The sequence below is a fragment of the Cervus elaphus genome, chromosome 17 (genome assembly GCF_910594005.1).
Source record: "Cervus elaphus chromosome 17, mCerEla1.1, whole genome shotgun sequence".
NCBI lineage: Eukaryota > Metazoa > Chordata > Mammalia > Artiodactyla > Cervidae > Cervus > Cervus elaphus.
Genome location: NC_057831.1, coordinates 15340143 through 15359162, shown reverse-complemented (window position 1 = coordinate 15359162; position 19020 = coordinate 15340143). Strand labels below are relative to the sequence as shown.

General features: G+C 39.5%; 1 long non-coding RNA gene across 1 annotated transcript in view; it reads right to left on the bottom strand.

Annotated features, from left to right (window-relative positions):
- LOC122673409 overlaps positions 1-18903 on the bottom strand; it is a 47817-nt gene extending 28914 nt beyond the window's left edge. The window contains exons 1-2 of the long non-coding RNA XR_006334676.1: positions 18700-18903; positions 4561-4632 (exon numbers count right to left, since the gene is read on the bottom strand). This is a non-coding gene — a long non-coding RNA (uncharacterized LOC122673409). The remainder of the gene's footprint in view (positions 1-4560; positions 4633-18699) is intronic.
- Between the last annotated feature and the right edge of the window lie 117 nt (positions 18904-19020).

Sequence of the window (19020 nt, the reverse complement as noted above, 5' to 3'; positions counted from 1 at the left end):
TTGATAAACTGGGTTTATATAGTAAAGGATTTTACCTCTGAAAGCAGAAGAACGTTAGAAAGAATGGTGAGGAATTTGCCCTAATAATTAACTCATAAACTCTGATTGTTGCATTTCCATCCCGTGACCGCTACACTTAGCAATCTTCTTGTTTGCCAATGTTGTTAATTTCACTCAGTGTAAAGGCGTTGATTTTATTGTCAACTGAACTTTGAGTCTTTTGGTTACCAGCTATTACAATACTTGCGAAGATTTCAACCCTGGGAGAAAGGACCCCAATGATGAAGAAAACTTATGAAATACTCCAGCCCATAAGAAAAAGATTCTCCCACTCCTCTTTTTTTCTTTTTTTAATTGAAATAGAGTCGATTTACAAAGTTGTGCTAGTTTCAGGTATCCAGTTTGCAATTGCCACACCCGGCACCTGAGTTCAGGTCTACACTGTTTAGCCTGCATTGCTGTTGCAGCCCTAGTTGGTTCCCGTGACTCTGGTATCTAATATATTGCTGTCAGAATAAGCTTCTTACCATGCTGCTCTAATTATGTCACCACAGAACATGATTTTAAAGTTCTGTGTAGCTCCATTGCTTGCCAAATTAAATACAAACTTTTCAACTAGTTTTCAAGACCATCTAAAACATCCCAAATCTTTCTAGACTTGCTTCACCCTAAACCTTTGTTCATTCATTCAATAAATGGGCAGCAGTACCTATGAAGTACCAAGGCACGGTGCTGGAATGAACCAGTGATCTAATAAAGAAAATGTCTTTTTGAGTTCTGTAAACCACTCTGCAAATTAATCAAACTGAAGGAAGAGGTCATGGGGACCTTCATTATATAACCGGTTGGTCAAAAGCACAGATAACAACTTCATTGTAATGGGCATAGGAAGCAGGGAGGGATTGGGAAGTCTTGTGCAACTAAGCCCTCGACTTGTGGAATCCAGTGCCATCTCTGGGTAAAAAAAAGGTAGAAATATAGAATACCCAGCTGGTGTCAAAGAATTGCTTGTTAGAGGTATGGGGAATCAAACTCCTCACCCTGCAACTTAGTACTGGGTGCTCAAAACTAAAAAGAACCCCTACTTTACAAACTGGAAAACTGAGGCGACAGAAAAGCAAGCGCCTCGCCTGAGGCTACGTAAGTGGTAGAACCAGCATTACAAACCAAAGCAACTGGTTCAAGAGTCCACACTCTTAACTATGGAATTAATAGACGAAAAGGTAAGAGAAAGAATTACAAGCAGATGGAACAACACATGAAAATACCCCGTGGGCTTGGTGAGAATGGGGCCTCAATGTCCCGGGTGGCTAGAGCAGAGAGGGGAAGTAAGCATGAAGATGTCTCTGAGAGGAAGCAGAGGCTCATCGCGCAGAAGCTTCGGAACCAGGCTGTGGAATACTGTCTACTCTGAGAACAATGCGATGCCATTGAAGTACTGTAAGTAGGGACTGATAGGAGTTTTGAAGATATTCTGGCCTCAGCGTGGAAAAGAGATTAGAGAGAGGACTAGAGTGGGTGTGAATAAACTAGTTACTGCTGATGTTCACATGAGATACGTTGATAGGTGGACTATGATAAAAGTCAGCTTGAAGAAAGAATGGCAGGTTGGAAATACATGTCTTATTGCATAACACAGAAGTCCTTTTCTAGACTTTTGTACTTGGTCTAAATACTTCCCATAAGAATTCATCTCCAACCTTATAATGGAAGTCAACAGAAAAATAAATTCCTACAATATTTAACTTTAAAGAGATAATATTAGATATTATGTTTTGTAGCTACATTCTGTTTTTACAAATGAGAAGACTCATCCAAGCAGTGGTGTTAATACTTTAATAAACAATAAAATAACTTGGAAAGTACCTGGCAGAACATGGCATGTATTAGTCACTCAGTAATATTTATTAGTTTTATGATTACTATTGATATTTTTGATAACCATTATGTTAACAATAAGAATTCAACAGATGTTTATTCAGTGAGTTCTATGTGTCAGATGTTGGCCTAGATTTGGAATATAAAAATAACTAAAATACAATCCTATGTTTCAGCTCTTATGTTCATATCCTACTGATGATTAACTTAGTAAAAGGCTACATTACAACGTGGGAGGTAATTGCAACACAGTAAGGGTTGAAGCATTATTTTTAATTGTGTGAGAATCCAAGCCTTATTACTCTCAATTGGTTTTAACAGGGATTTTCATAGCATGAACACGGTAAAAATCAATATTCAAAGCTCAACGCTTCTGTGGTTCAAAGTTCAATAAAATAGTTATGCTTTTATTTTAAGAGTAATCTGGATCCCAGAGAAAATGTAACCAGATAATGGGTTATAAAACTGAATTTTATTTGGATTTTTATGACTGACTGGGAGAATCCATGCTTACAAAGATTGTTTTTGTTTAGATTAAGACCACAGCCACTTCATATTAAGTAAACATGCATATGTGCTCAATAGTGTCTGACTCTCTGTGACCCTATGGACTGTAGCCCACCAGGCATCTCTGTCCACAGGATTCTCCCGGCAAGAATACTGGAGGGGGTTGCCATGCTCTCTTCCAGGGGATCCTCCCAATCCAGGGATCGAACCTGCATCTCCTTTGTCTCCTAAATTGCAGGCAAAATTTTTACCCACTGAGCCACCTGGGAAGGCCCACATTAGGCGTAGTGTTAAATATATTAAACCTGAGAAGGTTTTCTGATGTATGTGGTAGAGGACGTTTCCTTTCTGCTCAGCATCCTTTCCTTTGGATTAGTGTGGAAGTTCATCCATTCCATATTAATATTTTCAGTCCATGCCAAGCAGGTAAGACTGTCACGACTCAAGCAAAATCAATTAAAATGTCTCCAGATCATCAGAGATTTCATATCAGGTCACTAGGAGGGAATGTGATATTCGCTTTTTCTGGACAAATGACTTGTAAAATGAAGTAGACTTGGAGCAACAATAGGCATCTTTTCGTTATGGTCATCTCTTTCTAAGAAGGTCAGGCAAAGATGGGTAATCTGAGTGATGGAGAGAAATAGAGTCCTAAGGACATCATTTCAACCCTTGTATCTATCTGTGCCTTAAAGTTCTAGCTCTTCCCATCAAAATTTCCACATACATGAACCAAAACAATATGCTTTCTACTTCAGCTTGTAGGAGTTGAGTTTCTTTTGTTTGCAACCAAATGATCCTGACCCCTACATGCTGGTAGTACATAACATTTATTGCTGTTATTATTTCATAATTATTCAGCAGCAGTAATGCATTATGCAAAACATTGTACAATATAAAACAGTTTTAGCACCACAATTCCTATCATCTAGAAACTTATTTAAATTAAGTCATAAAAATGAGAAGGATATTCATTTGCCAGGAAAGAAGATGAGGTAAACAGAAAGGAAAAGATTGTGATATTACACTGATCTCTCTGATGGGCTTTTCCTTATATATTGCTCTTACCCATTCAGAGGACAGCCTGCAGTTATTTTACTAGATTAAGTCAAGAATGAAAAGGTAGAATAATGTCTAACAAGAAGATAACTCAATTGCCATATACTCATAAAACTAGAATACAACAGCAGTAAAATAAATGATCCACAGCTTCACACATCACATTGATGAATCTCGAACATGATGTTGAGTGACAAAGCCATTTCAGAAAACTATAAATAACACTTAACATACCACTAGAAGTATATACAGATAGAATATAATGAAAAGTGAGGAGATAATAAAACTAATATTCAGAATAATAGTTACCCTTGGTAGGAAAGGGGAGAGATGTTATTGGAGAGGCGCAGACAGAGGCTCTCAGAGGCATGGTTAATGTTCTATTGCTTAACCTGGGGTGAGAGCACATAGGTGTATTGATTCCTATTGCTGCTGTAACAACATGCGGCAAACTTAGTAGCTTAAAACAATAAAAGTTCATTATCTCACAGGTTGAAGTTCAGAAGTCTGAAATGGGTCGTATGGGGCATAAATTAAAGTGTTGGCAGAGCCGAGAGTTTTCTGGAGGATCGAGCAGAGAATGTATTTTGGGGCTCTTCCAGTGCTCAGAGGCTGCTGTGTGTCTTGATTTCTAACCATGCTGCTCCAGCCTGCTTCTATCATCACATGCTCTTCTCGGATTCTGACCTTCTTACCTCCCTCTTTATAAGAACCCTTACTATTGCACTGGGCCACATAGATAATCCAGCTATACTGTACACAGCTATAATCTATCCACACAAGTGAGGATTTATATGACTAGGGGAAATACATTATATGAACTGGCAAGCATAGACAGATGTTGCCTGGAAGCACTGAGCCATTTGGTTTGGAGCCAGCCCTAGTAGGGGAGATCGAGACCACCACGGACTCAGAGACGGGGATAAAAGTCCATTATGGAGTAAACACTCATTTGTCGGCAAGTCTGTAGTGCAGGATAGGTGGCAGACATTTTTCTGGAAATCCAGCCTTGGCCTAAAAACCCAACACAAGTTTAGAACTCACTAGGTACTTTGAACTGCAAGTAACAAATCCAAAACCTAAAAATTAATTGAAAGACAAATAAAAGCAACCTACCTTCTAAGATCAGGAAAGGTACTGTTTTAGACTTGCTCCTTAGTTTCCCATGTCCAGCCTGGTGTTAGCCTCCTAGAACAGTAAAGAAAAAAGTGCTTTTGAAATTATATTTGGACCTAAATCATAACTTTGCCACATTTTTGTTTTGTGAGCTTGGACAACGCCTAATTATTTTAACTTCAGCTTTCTCATTTGTAAATCTAATTTCCTCACTGAGAAAGAAAAATGAAATAACTAATTTAAACTTGAAGATTCTAAAAGGCTTTGAAACTATGTTTCTGTCCTTAATGAAACTGTTGTTGATGGTGAGGGGTTGACAGTGTTACCACCTTAACTATAATCAATAGAATAAAGACATTAAAAGAAAAAGAAAATGCTACAACGGCATCATGAAAGAGGAGTCTGGTGGAGCAGGCCTTCTTTCCATTCAATAAATGACTAGCAAAGACAATTACATTAGAAATAATATTAGTATTAGATGTGTATACTAAAGCAATCTACCTTCTAGGCAGCCATCCTAGTTAATCACTGAATCTAGCCCTTCTTCCCAGGTGCATAATTCATAAAATATGTTAATGCCACAGGAGACAGTTAACCAAGTCATATGCTCATTCTCATATACACCAAACAACAAAAAACATGAAATTAGTAACTCAATGGTCTCAAGATTATGTTTCTAATAATTGCAGGAAAAACGCTAGCATGAGTTCACTTCTTGTCAAGGCTGTTGGTCCAAAGGCATGACATTATAGAAAAGGAGGAGAAAAGAGGCTAACTTAGAATATTATGAATTAGTCAACTAGTTATCAGTAACCTGAATTCAAACAAATGAACAATCTTACTTCACATAAGCCACTTTGTTTGGCTGGGCTTCAGCAGTTAAAATGCATTCATTACTCATTAGTTCGTTTATTCAACAGATGTTTCTTGATCATATACTAAGTGCCAAGCACTGCTTTAGTTGCTAGTGATTCAGTGGTGAGCAAATACAGATATAGTTCCTACCCTCTTGGAGTTAACACTAAAACTTGTTTCACTTTGCAAATCAACTATACTTCAATTTAAAAAAAAACAACAACAAAAATCTGTGTCACTGAATAATTGTGAGAAAGAAACAGTTAATATACTCAAAATATTTTGTTGTAATGGGAGAAAACAAAAGCTTCAGTGTCTACCATCTTTAATTATTTAAGCATTTAGAAAACTATGGAGAATGACATAAACCTACTCCAGCTCCGGTCGATCTTACCATTTTGTCTTGCTTTGTTTCTTTCTTTGGTTTAGCTCTCCTCTGCCTGTACTTTTTCCCAATCTTACTTTGCTTCCTTCTTCCCTACATGTAGCAACTATCCTCAATGTTGTGCTTAACATTTCTGTGTGTTAAAAAAAAAAAATTTCCTATATAAATTAGTACATTACGGTAGTATTGTATATTTTGGAATTCCATATAAATTGTATTACACTGTACATATTGTTCACCAGCTTGCCTTTGTTTCATTAAAAATTTTATTGGAGATTTTTAAAAATATTATCATAGTACTAGTTCGTTCATTTTCAGTGCTGTAGAGAAAGAACTGGCAAGCTTTTTCTGTTAAGGGCCAGACAGAAAATATTTTAGGCTTTGCAGGCCATATGGTCTTTGTGGCGATTACTCTGCACTGTGGCACAAAAGTAGACATAAAGGACACACAACAAATGAGGATGACCATGTTCCAATAAAACTTCATCTACAAAAATAGGCAGCTCTGGGCAGTAGTTTGCCAACCTCAGCTGCTGAGCAGTAGTCCTCAACCTCGACAGTAATTAGTGTTACCCGGAGAGCCTTTTCAAAATACCCATGCTTGGTATTGAGACTGAGCTTCCCAGGTGGCTCAGTGGTAAAGAATCCTCCTGCCAAGCAGGAGACCCAGGTTCAATCCCGGGGTCGGGAAGATCTCCTGGAGAAGCAAAAGGCAACCCACTCCAGTATTCTTGCCTGGGAAATCCCATGGACAGAGGCGCGTGGCAGGCTACAGTACATGAAGTCACAAAAGAGTTGGACACAACTTAGCAGTTAAACAACAACAGGTACTGAGACTAATTCAGTTCAGTTCAGTTGCTCAGTCGTGTCCAACACTTTGCGACCTCATGGACCGCAGCATGCCAGGCCTCCCTGTCCATCACCAACTCCTGGAGTTTACCCAAACTCATGTCCATTGAGTCGGTGATGCCATCCAACCATCTCATCCTCTGTCGTCCCCTTCTTTCAATAAACTCTGCGCTAAACTGAGAGTAATTGGGTGACTTAATAGTCTCAATACATAAAGACGTTCTCTTAATATTGCTACCGAGCAAGGGCTCACTGTCTGACATGCAGAGAAGCCAATAATATTACACCAGCCCTTGAGCAAAAAAAGAGCTTGTGTGCAAAGTCAACTGTCATGGCAGGAGGCAGGGCTCAAGTCTTTCTCCCCAGTCTGGGGTTTGGTTAAACTTTCTTTGAATTACGGACGACAGGCTGGTATGTAGAAGTGCCAGTGGGGTAGTTTCCCATTGGAGAGCTTTGTGCTTAGTCGCTCAGTCGTGTCTGACTCTTTGCGACACCATGGACAATACGGTCCATGTAATTCTCCAGGCCAGAATACTGGAGTGGGTAGCCTTTCCCTTCTCCAGGGGATCTTCCCAACATTTAGCCATAGATGGTAAGGTACAGAATGGTGGGTTTTAGCACCGGATCTTCCAGGACAATGGAGCCCTCATTTCTGAAAGGGTTCCAGTGTTCAGGTTCCAAGTGGAGAAGATGTGGGTTCTGAGTGTAACTTGAGGGAGACTTTCCTTATCTGCACATGCTCAGGTTCATGACTTGCAGTTTTGGCTCTGCTGTGTCTGCAAGACAACTAGACATCCATTTATCTATCTACAGAAAAGGACCAGTTTGAGCTGGTCCTGAAGTTACATTACAATTTTAACTGTTAAAATATTGACTCATATTAGTTTTTTCCCAATTCTCATAGCTAAGATTTTTACATAGTTATTAAATCTATTATCTCTTACTGGATTATCATACTTAATTAGGTTACACCTAATCCTACAATCCAGAAGAAACATAATATTGCAGTGATCACAACTGGCTCTGTGTTTAAGCTTCCTGGGTTCAAATCTCAATTCTGCAACTTAAGTTTTGAATATCTTCTTTATGTTTTAGTATTGCCACTTGTCAAATGAGAATTGTAGTAATAATTCTATGACCCAAATGTGTTAATGCATGTTCATAATGCACCTGGTACAGGGGAAGCAGTATAGAATTTAGTTCCTATTTTTATTATAAGAACAAATGTTGTGTGCCTATGATGGAGGGTGTAAAAATGGTTTTAACAAAGTCTTCCAATTAAATAGAACTGAAAATAAATAGGGTAACAAAAGGGGCCTCCTCTGGCTTCAAACCACTCATCTAGTTCTGCTTAACCTCTCTGGCCTTGTGTCTGTCACAGAATGTCTTATGCTGGAAGAACTTGCAGCATCTGAACAGGGCCAAAGGTGTCCACCATTACTGCTATCAACTGATTTCTGTTTCATCAGAGCTTTCTCAGAGGCAAAGTCCTAAGGAGATTACAGTTTCTACAAGTGGTGATTCAAAGGTGAATCCAAAGGAGTGTCAGCCTGCAGCAGGTGGCCACAGCATTGGGGAGAGAGCCAGACTGGTGCTGGGTGTTGGTCCCCCAGGGTACAAGCGCTGCTACCAGTGGGACAGACGGCCACTGTGGCCTGGAGAACGCTGCATGATGGGTGCTGGCACCCGGGAGCCACAGACACCGCACATACCGTCAGCGGTACCCACACGGCCCCACCACCACAACCGGTGCCAGGTGACCGGCTCAGGCAAGGAATAGGCCGGTCCTTTGGAGGCTCTCTGGGACATCCAACGGCAGTGCCTGGGAGGCAGGATTTGGCAGACGGGCAGGACTCAACTAAACAAATTAGAAACCAGTCACAGGGCTGGAGCAAGGTCCTGTAAGCCTCTCTCTGTGCCAGGGATTAAGCTTTTAGTTGTTAGATTTTAGAGAGATGGGAAGGAAGGCTCTAAGGGACACTCCGAGGGCTTCTGTGTGTGTGTGCTGTCCTGTCCGACTCTTTGTGACCCCATGAACAGTAGCTCACCATGCTCCTCTGTCCATGGAATTTTCCTGGCAAGAATACTGGAGTGGGCTGCCATTTCCTCCTCGAGATCTTCCTGACCCTGGGGTCAAATCCACATCTCTTATGCCTCCTGCATTGGCAGGCAGATTCTTTACACTGCGCTTCCTAGGAAGCCCCCAGAGGGCTTGGAGCAATAGCTATTTACCAATCAACATGAAAGTACCCCAGTATCTGAACAACAGTTGTGTGATTTTTTTAATATAACAGGAATAACAGATATTTTTATTTTGCTCTGATTGCTGAACAATGTTTTATTTGGGTATCGGTTTATTTTCTCTCAGCACTTTGAGTATATTACTCCATGGTCTTCTGGTTTTTATTGTTGCTTTGAGAAGTCTTTTGAGGGTCATTATTCCTATAAATGTAATATGTTTCTTCTTTGGCATCCTTTTTTAATATCTTTATGATGCAGGTATTTTTCAGTTTTCATATGATATGTCTAGATATGGATTCTTTTTTCCTCAGGAATTCTATTTTCCACATTTGAGGATTCATTTCTCATCAAGTATTGATAATACTTCAGCTATTATCTCTTTGAGTATCAACAAACCTTTCTTTTCTTGTTTCTCCTTCTAGAACTCCTATAATACCTGGCCATTCTATTTCCTACTCTATTAACTTCTTTTTCATATTTCCATCTTTATGTACTAAATCCTGGGCAACTCACTCAGAATTTTTATTAATGCATAAGTTCTCTTTTAAGAAAATTGTTTGTACCAAGGTAATAGTTTAAAGTATCAAAGAGGCAAACACTTTAATATTTTTTACTGATCCCTTTCGATATGACTTTCATATCACTAAATAACATGCTTTTATTGCTAGTTCTTGATTTTTCAGGTATATAGGTATCATATCCATTATCTATTGCTGCACAACAAACCACCCAAAATGTAGTGGCTTAAAACAGCTTATTATCTTTCATAATTCTGTAAGGTGACATGGTGGTTCTTCTTCATGTGATACCAACTAAGATACTGAAAACTGGAAGGCTTAGATGACTCACTCTTGAAGCTGACGTTTGGCTGGGCTGCCAGTTGGAAGCTCAGCCAGAGCTGTGGGCAGAGCACTTCAGTTCTTTTTCACAGGGTCTAACATGGTAGCCAAATTCGCAGACTCAGTTATTAAGTACTTGCACAAGTTAGGGCTTCCCCGGTGGCTTGATGGTAAAGAATCCACCTGCAATGCAGGAGACATAGGAGACATAGTTTCGATCCCTGAGTTGGGAAGATACCTTGGAGGAGGGCATGGCAACCCACTCCAGGATTCTTGCCTGGAGAATCCGCATGGACAGAAGAACCTGGCAGGCTACAGTCCATAGGGTCACAAAGAATCGGACATGACTGAAGTGACTTAGCACGATTTAGCACACACGCCGCGCACAAGTTAGGATTGCTATGTCTTCTTGATTAATTCAATTTTACCACAATTAAAACACCCCTCTTTACCATTGGTAATGTTCCTTGTACTGATATCCAATTTGTCTCATATTAACATAATCATACCAGTTCTATGGTTTAATTAGTGTTTGTATAATTATCTTGATCCTTACTTTTAATCTGTTTCCACATTAAAAGTGCATCTCTTGTGAACAACACATAGTGTGATTTTTTTTTATTCCAATCTGTGAAAAAAATTCTTACTTTTGAAGTGTTTAGCCCATTTACGGTAATTGTCAATATGGTTGGTTCTACTATCTTGTAATTTGTCTTTCATTTGTCCCATCAATTCTTCCTTCTTTTTTCTTATTTGCTGCACTTTTTTGGATTGAATTCTTTGCCTATTTCCTTGCTTTTAATATTCCTTTTTACTTCTTCCACGGACCTTATAGCTATTACTATGTGGTGTGTGTGGGTGTTTCGTTCATTGTGTGTCTTCCAATGATTGCCCTTAGGGCAGCGGTTCTCAATAGGAGGCAGTATTATTTCTCAGGGCACACTGGCGATAACTGAAGGAATTTGGGGTTGTCACACTGGAGGTCATGGATACCATGCATCTGGTGGCTAGAAGCCAATGATGCCGCTAAACATCCGGTAATGTACAAAACAGACCCCCATGACGAAGAATCATCTGGTCCAGTAGTAGGTCAGTGACGCTGAGATGAAGCAAGCCTGTTTTAGGAGTTATTATATGCATCCTTAATTTACCATAGAAATTGAAATTAAACTATTTTTCTACTAATAGAGGGCTTCCCAGGTGGCACAGTGGTAAAGAATCCGCCTGCCAACGCAGGAGATGCAAGAGACTCAGGCTCTATCCCTAGGTAAGGAAGATACCCTGGAGCAGGAAACGGCAACCCACTCCATTATTTCTTCCCTGGAGAATTCCATGGACAGAGGAGCCTGGTAGGCTACAGTCCACGAGGTCGAAAAGAGTCAGATAAGACAGCACACACACACACATACTGCTAACAGATGAATCTTACAACCGTATATTTCTATGTAACCTCTCCATTCCTTTGTGCTACTATACAGATTTAACTAGTGCATGCTATAACTCCCACAATACATTGTTGCACTTTTTGCCTTATAAAGTCAATTTTCCTTTTAAATATTTAAAGAAAAGAACCAACGGTTTATATTTACCCACATTTCCAGCACTCTTCATTCTTTCTTATAAATCTGCATGTCCATCTGGTATCATTTCCATGCAGCCTGATGAGCCTGATCAGCACTTTTTATAGTAAAAATCTGTTGCATTAAAAATTGTTTATCAGAAAATCTGCCTTCATTTTTGAAGGATATATTCCCTAAATATAGACATCTAAGTTAACAGTTTTGTTTTGTTTTTTCCTTCTTTCAGCCCTTTAAAGTATTCCATTGTGGCTTACACTCATTCTAATAAATCAGATGGAGTGCTTCTATTGCTATCCTGTAATGAGTGTTTTCTCCCTTGATGCTTTTTTTTTTTTTTTTTAGATTTTCTTTTTATCCTTGATTTTCAGCAATTTGACCATGATATGTATAGGTATTGATTCTTTGTATTTATCCTGTTTAGGGTTTGATGTTTTTCATCAAATGTAAATAATTTTTTTTGCTATTATTTCTTCTTCAAATATTTTTTTCTACCCAATTCTCTCTTTCCCTCTCTTTTGTAACTCAAGTGCAAATAGGTTGAACTACTTGATATTATCTCATAGGCTGTTGACAACCTGACTTTTCCCCCCTCTATCTTTTCTCTCTTGGGATTAGTTAATTTCTTTTTAACATTTTCAAGTTAACTAATCCTTTCTTCTACACTATCAAATCTGGCTGTTAAGACTAATGGATACTTTTAAAGAATATTTCTGGTTTTGTATTTTTCAATACAATTTTTAGTTCTAAAATTTATTTTCTTCTTTTTAATATTTTTCTTTACTGAAATATTATATAGTTTCACCTATTGTATCTATGCTTTCTTATATATGCTTCCATATTATAGTTGTGTGAAAGTTCCAGTCTATAGAGTCAAATAGGTGGGTCTTCTCTTTGCTGTTGTTCAGTCACCAAGTTGTGTCCGATTCTCTGCAACCCTATGGACTATAGCATGCCAGGCTCCTTTGTCCTCCACTATCTCCTGGAAATAGCTCAAATTCATGTCTAGGGTCAACTCTAGGTCTACTTTTATTGACTATGGTCCCATTTTTTCCTGCTTATTTTCACATCCATTAAAAAATTAACTTAGATATTTATTTTAAAAAACACTGAAGACTAAAATGTAATTTGTTTTGTTTTGATTATTACCAGAGAGTGCAAGCCCATTCCTTAGTTAAAATGAGGGTGATTATTCAGATTATTCCGAGTTATGTTAAATAGTCAAGCCACAGGGTTTATTTTCAAACTTAAATTCACTCATAATTAGCCTAACTCCCCAACACGTTAACTCTATGTCTTTGATTGTCTGTTTTTTAGTATTTGAGTTGGGAGGAGGTTGGGTACTTTCAGATATTTTTGGCTCATGTTTAGATTCAACTTTGATAAGGTTCAGAATCCAAACATTGTGAGGGTGTAGAGGAGTGTGTTTTTCAATACCTGTTTTCCAGGCTTTACTACTTATTGCTGCTTCCCTGGTAATTGAGTATAAGTGGCATGTAGAGAGGGGAGAACTATCAAGGTAGGTAATTTATTGTCAAATTTGGAGCTTATTCTGGTTATCTATTGCTTCATCACATATTACCCCAAATTTAGCAGTTTAAACATTTGATATACTGACATTTGAACTGAAATAAAACAATACAGACTGAAATAAGACCACTGTATTATATTCAGGAACCATGTGAATCAGGCTGAAGGTAACCTGTCTCCAGGGAGCAGGAATCTTCTACAGAAGGCTCCAATCACGTGCCTGCTGGTTGATCCCAACTGTTAGCTGAGAATTAAGTTTGGGATGATTCCAAACACCACCACATGACCTTTCCTCACACCATAGCAGCTGTGGACCCCTTACCCTGCAGTGGAAATTGCAACATCGTGTATCCCAAGAGGGCCAGCTAGAAGCTATAACACCTTTCACAACTTAGCCTCAGAATTCACATATCATTATTTTCACCATTGTCACAAATTTGACCAGATTCAAGGCAAGAAACATGAATACTACTACTCCATGGAAGGAATGTCATTGTCACATTGTAGGAAAGATTCTGCAGGATGGAAGATACTCTTGAGGACATTTTTGTTGAAAACTCAATCTACTATAGTTTTCTTCCAAATTCCTGTGCATCCTACAAGCCCACATTATTGTCTTAATCTTGGTTGGTTTCTTCTCATCTCCATCTTTGACAAGCTAATTATCCATCCACCTGTATTTAGTCAGTCAGTCAGTTCAGTCACTCAGTCGTATCTGACTCTTTGCAACCTCATGGACTGTAGCATGCCAGGCTTCCCTATCCATCACCAACTCCCAGAGCTTACTCAAACTCATGTCCATCGAGTCAGTGATGCCATCCAGCCATCTCATCCTCTGTTGTCCCCTTCTCCTTCTGCCCCCAATCCCTCCCAGCATCAAGGTCTTTTCCAATGAGTCAACTCTTCGCATCAGGTGGCCAAAGTATTGGAGTTTCAGCTTCAGCACCAGTCCTTCCAATGAATATTCAAGACTGATCTCCTTTAGGATGGACTGGTTGGATCTCCTTGCAGTCCAAGGGACTCTCAAGAGTCTTCTCCAACACCACAGTTCAAAAGCATCAATTCTTCGGCGCTCAGCTTTCTTTATAGTCCAGCTCTCCAAATGGGAAATCACTGAGGTTTTCTGTGTATTTATGAATGCCTCATTTCTCTTTGAAAAGCACTGCCTCAGGGCTTTCTCGCATTCTTCATTCCTTGCTGACCTCATTGAAAAATATGATTTTTTGTTGAGGTTTTTCTTGTTGCTATGATTTGTCTTTCACGTCCTTCTACATCTTAACTGAAAGCAGAAGTTTCTCCATTAGTTTAATTTTATTATCTTCATTTTTTATGTCTATTGTTTTAATTAACTATTCTCTTGTATTCCTGTCTTCTTTTTATGACATTAAGTATTTTAAACATATCTTATAGTATCTGATTGCTTTATTACATTTATTTTAACAGGAATTTTTTCCTCTGCTATCCCTGTGTCTTGCCTATGTCATGGTAGTTTGTAATATGTGACTGCAGGTTCATTTTCAATGTGGTTTTATATTACAGAAGTCCTGTGCAAACTAGATGTGTTATCTCCCCCAGAGAGAATCTGTTTTTAATTTGCAAGAAATCTCAAGGGTATCATTGCATCAAAACCCACTTTTTATGTTGATGTCTTGGCCTGGCATTTCAAGACCCTGAGGTTACTGTAAATTCCAGTTCCTTAACTATAAGACGATAAGCCTTGTTTGGTTTTTTTTTTCCTAACCCAGATCACATCAACATTAAAAAACTTCCTTTGTATCTCCCATCTTTCTTTGCCCTGTTTTCTAATGCTACAAATCAATTTTGCAGACTACCTTTCTCTTTTGCAGGCAGGTTCTATGTTGAGATCTTTTAATAAGGGTGCTGGAGGGACACCGCAAGGAAGGAAGAAGCAATTCATTCTTTTTCTTCTGTTCTATTCTCCGTATGGTGGCAAGCAAATCAGCAGGAAGGAACCCTGGGAGTGATCACCATAGTGGCCACAGCCCTCCTACTTCAATGGTGAATGCCCCTACCCCCAGCCCACAGAAATAGGTTCACGGGTGGACATGTCCCATGTAGCTTCTCAGTTATCACAGTAATGGGTAACATGTTTCTATGGCATTCACACTGTGACATTCAGAGGTCTGAATGTCTACCATGTAGGGCCTTCCTCTAAATATCTTAATTTCTTCATTTTTCCTCAGTCCTGGGCCGATGGTGGCTCCCTGTAGTACCTACATCTTTTAGACCTTCGAGTTTCCTTCTAGAATTAACCACTACTTACCTACTTAATGCTGCTTTCTGTTAAGTTTTCCCTGCTCAAATTACTAGTATAGTTTCTGAACAGGCAAGAGAGGTCTGAAACAAATTACCCAATGGAAGCACTCCATATTAATCACACAACTGCTCTTATTAATCCCTCACTTTGTGAACTGTAAATGTTGAATGAGCAAAGAAGGAAGGAAATCACTCAATGTGCACTGTACTCAGTCATACTGAGCAACTAATAAAGCTCATTACACAACCCAAAGTAAGAATAAATGGGGCATTGGTGATTCAGCCAAGAGTTAAGTAATTTCCCCTTCTAGTTTTCCTTTTATCTTTAAGCCTGTCTCTGTATTCCTTTGTTCTTGGAAAACCACTTAAAGGATCCATTTAGCTATTTACCTCTGCAAAAAGACCACTGCAGAAATTAAAGGCATTTGAGAAGAGTGATTTTAAGGAGCTAAGCCTCTCTTGTATGATAATGCAAAGGTGGTCTGCATTGTAGGCAGAGCTGGTTCACTTGGACTTTTTTTGGAGAAATGTTTGTTTTTGAAGTTTGAAGTTAAGCTGTGAGATGCCTGCAAAATGTTAGGACTTAATTTTTTAGAACTATGCTCTTCTCAAGCCATTGTTGAGTATTCAGAGGCAGAAACTAGCTTTAGTGCAACTTAATTTTTCACTTCATAATGCAGGTAAATATGTACCACAAAACTAGGCAAAAACTGGGTTAAGTCAAGCCTGGACTGGACTATTGGTCTTTTTACATAGTTAAGAACTAATGGACTTCCCTGGTGGTCCAGTGGCTAAGTGGTCCCAGTGGTCAATGCAAGGGACACAGGTTCAGTCCCTGCTCTGGGAAGACCCCACAGGCTGCAGGGCAGCTAAGCCCACGCGTCACAGCTACCCAGTCCATGCTCTAAAGCCCATGCTCTGTAACAAGACAAGTCACCACAACGAGAAGCCTGTTCACGGCAACTTAGAGAGTAGCCCCTGTTCACCACAACTAGAGAAAGCCCATATGCAGCAGTGAAGACCCAGTCTGATCAAAAATTAAAAAATAAAATTAATAACAAGACTTTAGGGACCATAATGATACTGGATTATTGTGTTATGGTGAGATTTGGGGTTTCCAAGACAAAAACTCCTAGTTGGCCAGGGATGAGGTCTCCCTATTAAGTTAGTGGATATTCTCCTTTTTGATCATCCTAGAAAGAGGCAGATCATGGGACAGATAAGTCCTGAGAGTTGGAGAACTCATTCCTGTTTAGGCCACACTTTCTTAGAGCCTGACTTCAAGAAGTAATGTAGGGTATGCCTGAATGCATGTATAAGAGGTAGAATTTTGAAAAAGCTAACTTTTTTTTCATGGAATGCCAAGGATATAGCTACAAAGGAGAGAATCCTTGTTGATGAAAATCTCCTTTGGCCTGTGGATAATAGTAACAACTAATATTTATATTACATTTATGATATTACACATAATTATAGCATAATATAAAGCACATTACAGGAATTATAGTGTAATTGTATTTTGCTAAGCCCTTACTTTTATGTTACTAAGCATTTGATTAAATGCTTAATCATTTATACTGACAAAGCCAAATATTATTATCTGCAGTGGGCATATGTAGTATCCTGTGCAAATTTTGGTAATTCAAACATGCTCCAGTGAATTAAAAGGATGCATTTACATCTATAAAATCAGTAGGCCAGGGTGCTAATGGGGTACAGAGAATTCTTCCCAAGCAGGGAAACCCTAGCCCCAAGAACAACATGATGGTAGCAACCAGTCTCAAAACAACAAAAGGTGATTAATAGTTAATATAGAAGGAATTATGAGCAAAAAGAGATTCAAATTTGGAACTACATAATCCAAAAGGCCAGAGAAGGCAATGGCAGCCCACTCCAGTACACTTGCCTGGAGAATCCCATGGACGGAGGAGCCTGGTAGGCTGCCGTCCATGGAGTCATGAAGAGTTGGACACAACTGAGCGACTTCACTTTCCCTTTTCACTTTCATGCATTGGAGAAGGCAATGGCCCCACTCCAGTGTTCTTGCCTGGAGAATCCCAGGGACGGCAGAGCCTGGAGGGCTGCCATCTATGGGGTCGCACAGTCGGACACGACTGAAGCGACTTAGCAGCAGCAGATGCAGCAGCAGCAATCCAAAAGACAGTTCAAGGTACAGATTGCATCCTGATTTGACTCCAGAGCACCTATATGAAAAACTCCTGCTTTGATTGCGGGATAAACTATAAGACAGAAAAGAACTTCTGAAAGGGATGGCAAAGACAGAAAAGTCCCACTACCTGGAAGGTGGGCAAGTGGTATCTCTTTAGAAGGTTGACATTAAGTGGCTATCATTGTAAATAATCTATTTGTGTCTCTTACTGGTAAACTCAATATTTTGTCTGGGCAATTGCCATACGAATAAATTCTTTAGATGTAATGAATGAAACATATATATCTTACCAGAATACATTTGTCTATTGTCTTAGTGATTTCATAACCATCCTCAACTGTAGAGTTGGGAATCTGATGCTGTATCCGTTCAGCATACTTCCCTTACAGATTCTCCTAAGGTGTGTGTCACTGTGCTCTGCTGTGCTTGGTCACTCAGTCCTGTCCAACTCTGCCCGCCAGGCTCCTCTGTCCATGGGGATTCTCCAGGCAAGCATCCTGGAGTGGGTTGCCATGCCCTCCTCCAGTGTGTGTATCAATAATATATTCCTTTTCATTGCTGAGTAGTATTCCATGGAGTGGAAATTCCATTGGAATAGAAATTACATTTTCTTTAAACAATTAGAGTTAAATTTTAAAGACTGTTTCACAAACACATTTACTTGATTTCAGGGGTGAAAGAGAGAAAGAAAATAGTCATTATTCAGGAAATTATTAAGTCATTCCACCAACACTCACTGATAGCAGATTATTGGGCCAAATATATCCCTATACACTTGATTACAAAAAAATGACTAAGACCAAAATAGGGTCAAAATGAGTTAAGTAGCAGGGTTAAGATTGAAACCCAGGTCGATCTAGAACTCAGGAAGTAAGAAAATGAATAGGTCAAAGAACATGTTATCATTAATAATTTTTTTAATGTAACAATTTTCCTAGGTTAAATTAAGGCAGTCTAAAAATGGACACTTCTGGTTAGTTAGCATCCTATCTACTAGACCATGCGTTTACTAAGTTACGCCTTACACCGGTTTTAAGGTCAACCAGAGACAAAAACCCAGTTTTTAAAGCAACACTTGAGGACAGTGGGGCAAACCAAGTCGCATCAGAGTAGCTATCTCTTCCCATCTACTACTGTTCTGGAAAATACATTTGGACTGGTAACTCTAGTGTCCCTGAATTATCTTAGGCCTCTAATTTATTTCCTCTAGATCTCCGAAATTATTTGAAGATTTGATTTTAAACAAAGCAAAGCCAGTAGGGTACTGTTTCTAAACTTCCCGACAATGCTCACAGTATAGAGGTTGAAACGCAAAGTGGAAACCAAAGAGAAAAAATCCTTGATGCTTCAAAACAACCACAATCAGTTCCCTATTTGCCACTTTGGGTGTAATATACACAAAACCTAAGCACACACCTCCCAGAGAAGTGCCCTCTTCACACCTGATCCCTCTTGACGTGGGGCTCACAAGGCTTTGGTACAAAGTTCGAAAACTGAGCCTTGCTCCTACGACACCGGAGACTCTTGGGACCAGAGGCGGGTAACTGCAAGGTGTAAAGATTTCGTAGTCAGGTCAAGGTCCAACAGAACAAAAACACGCTCAAGAATTCAACTGCACACGCCAGTGCTGGCGGAAGTGACGTCGGGACAGTCGCCGCAGGAGGCGGGGAGGCCGAGGGAACGGCCTATTGGGGCCCGGGAGAGGCCGGGGGTGTGGCGGCGTCGGTGGCGAGGCGC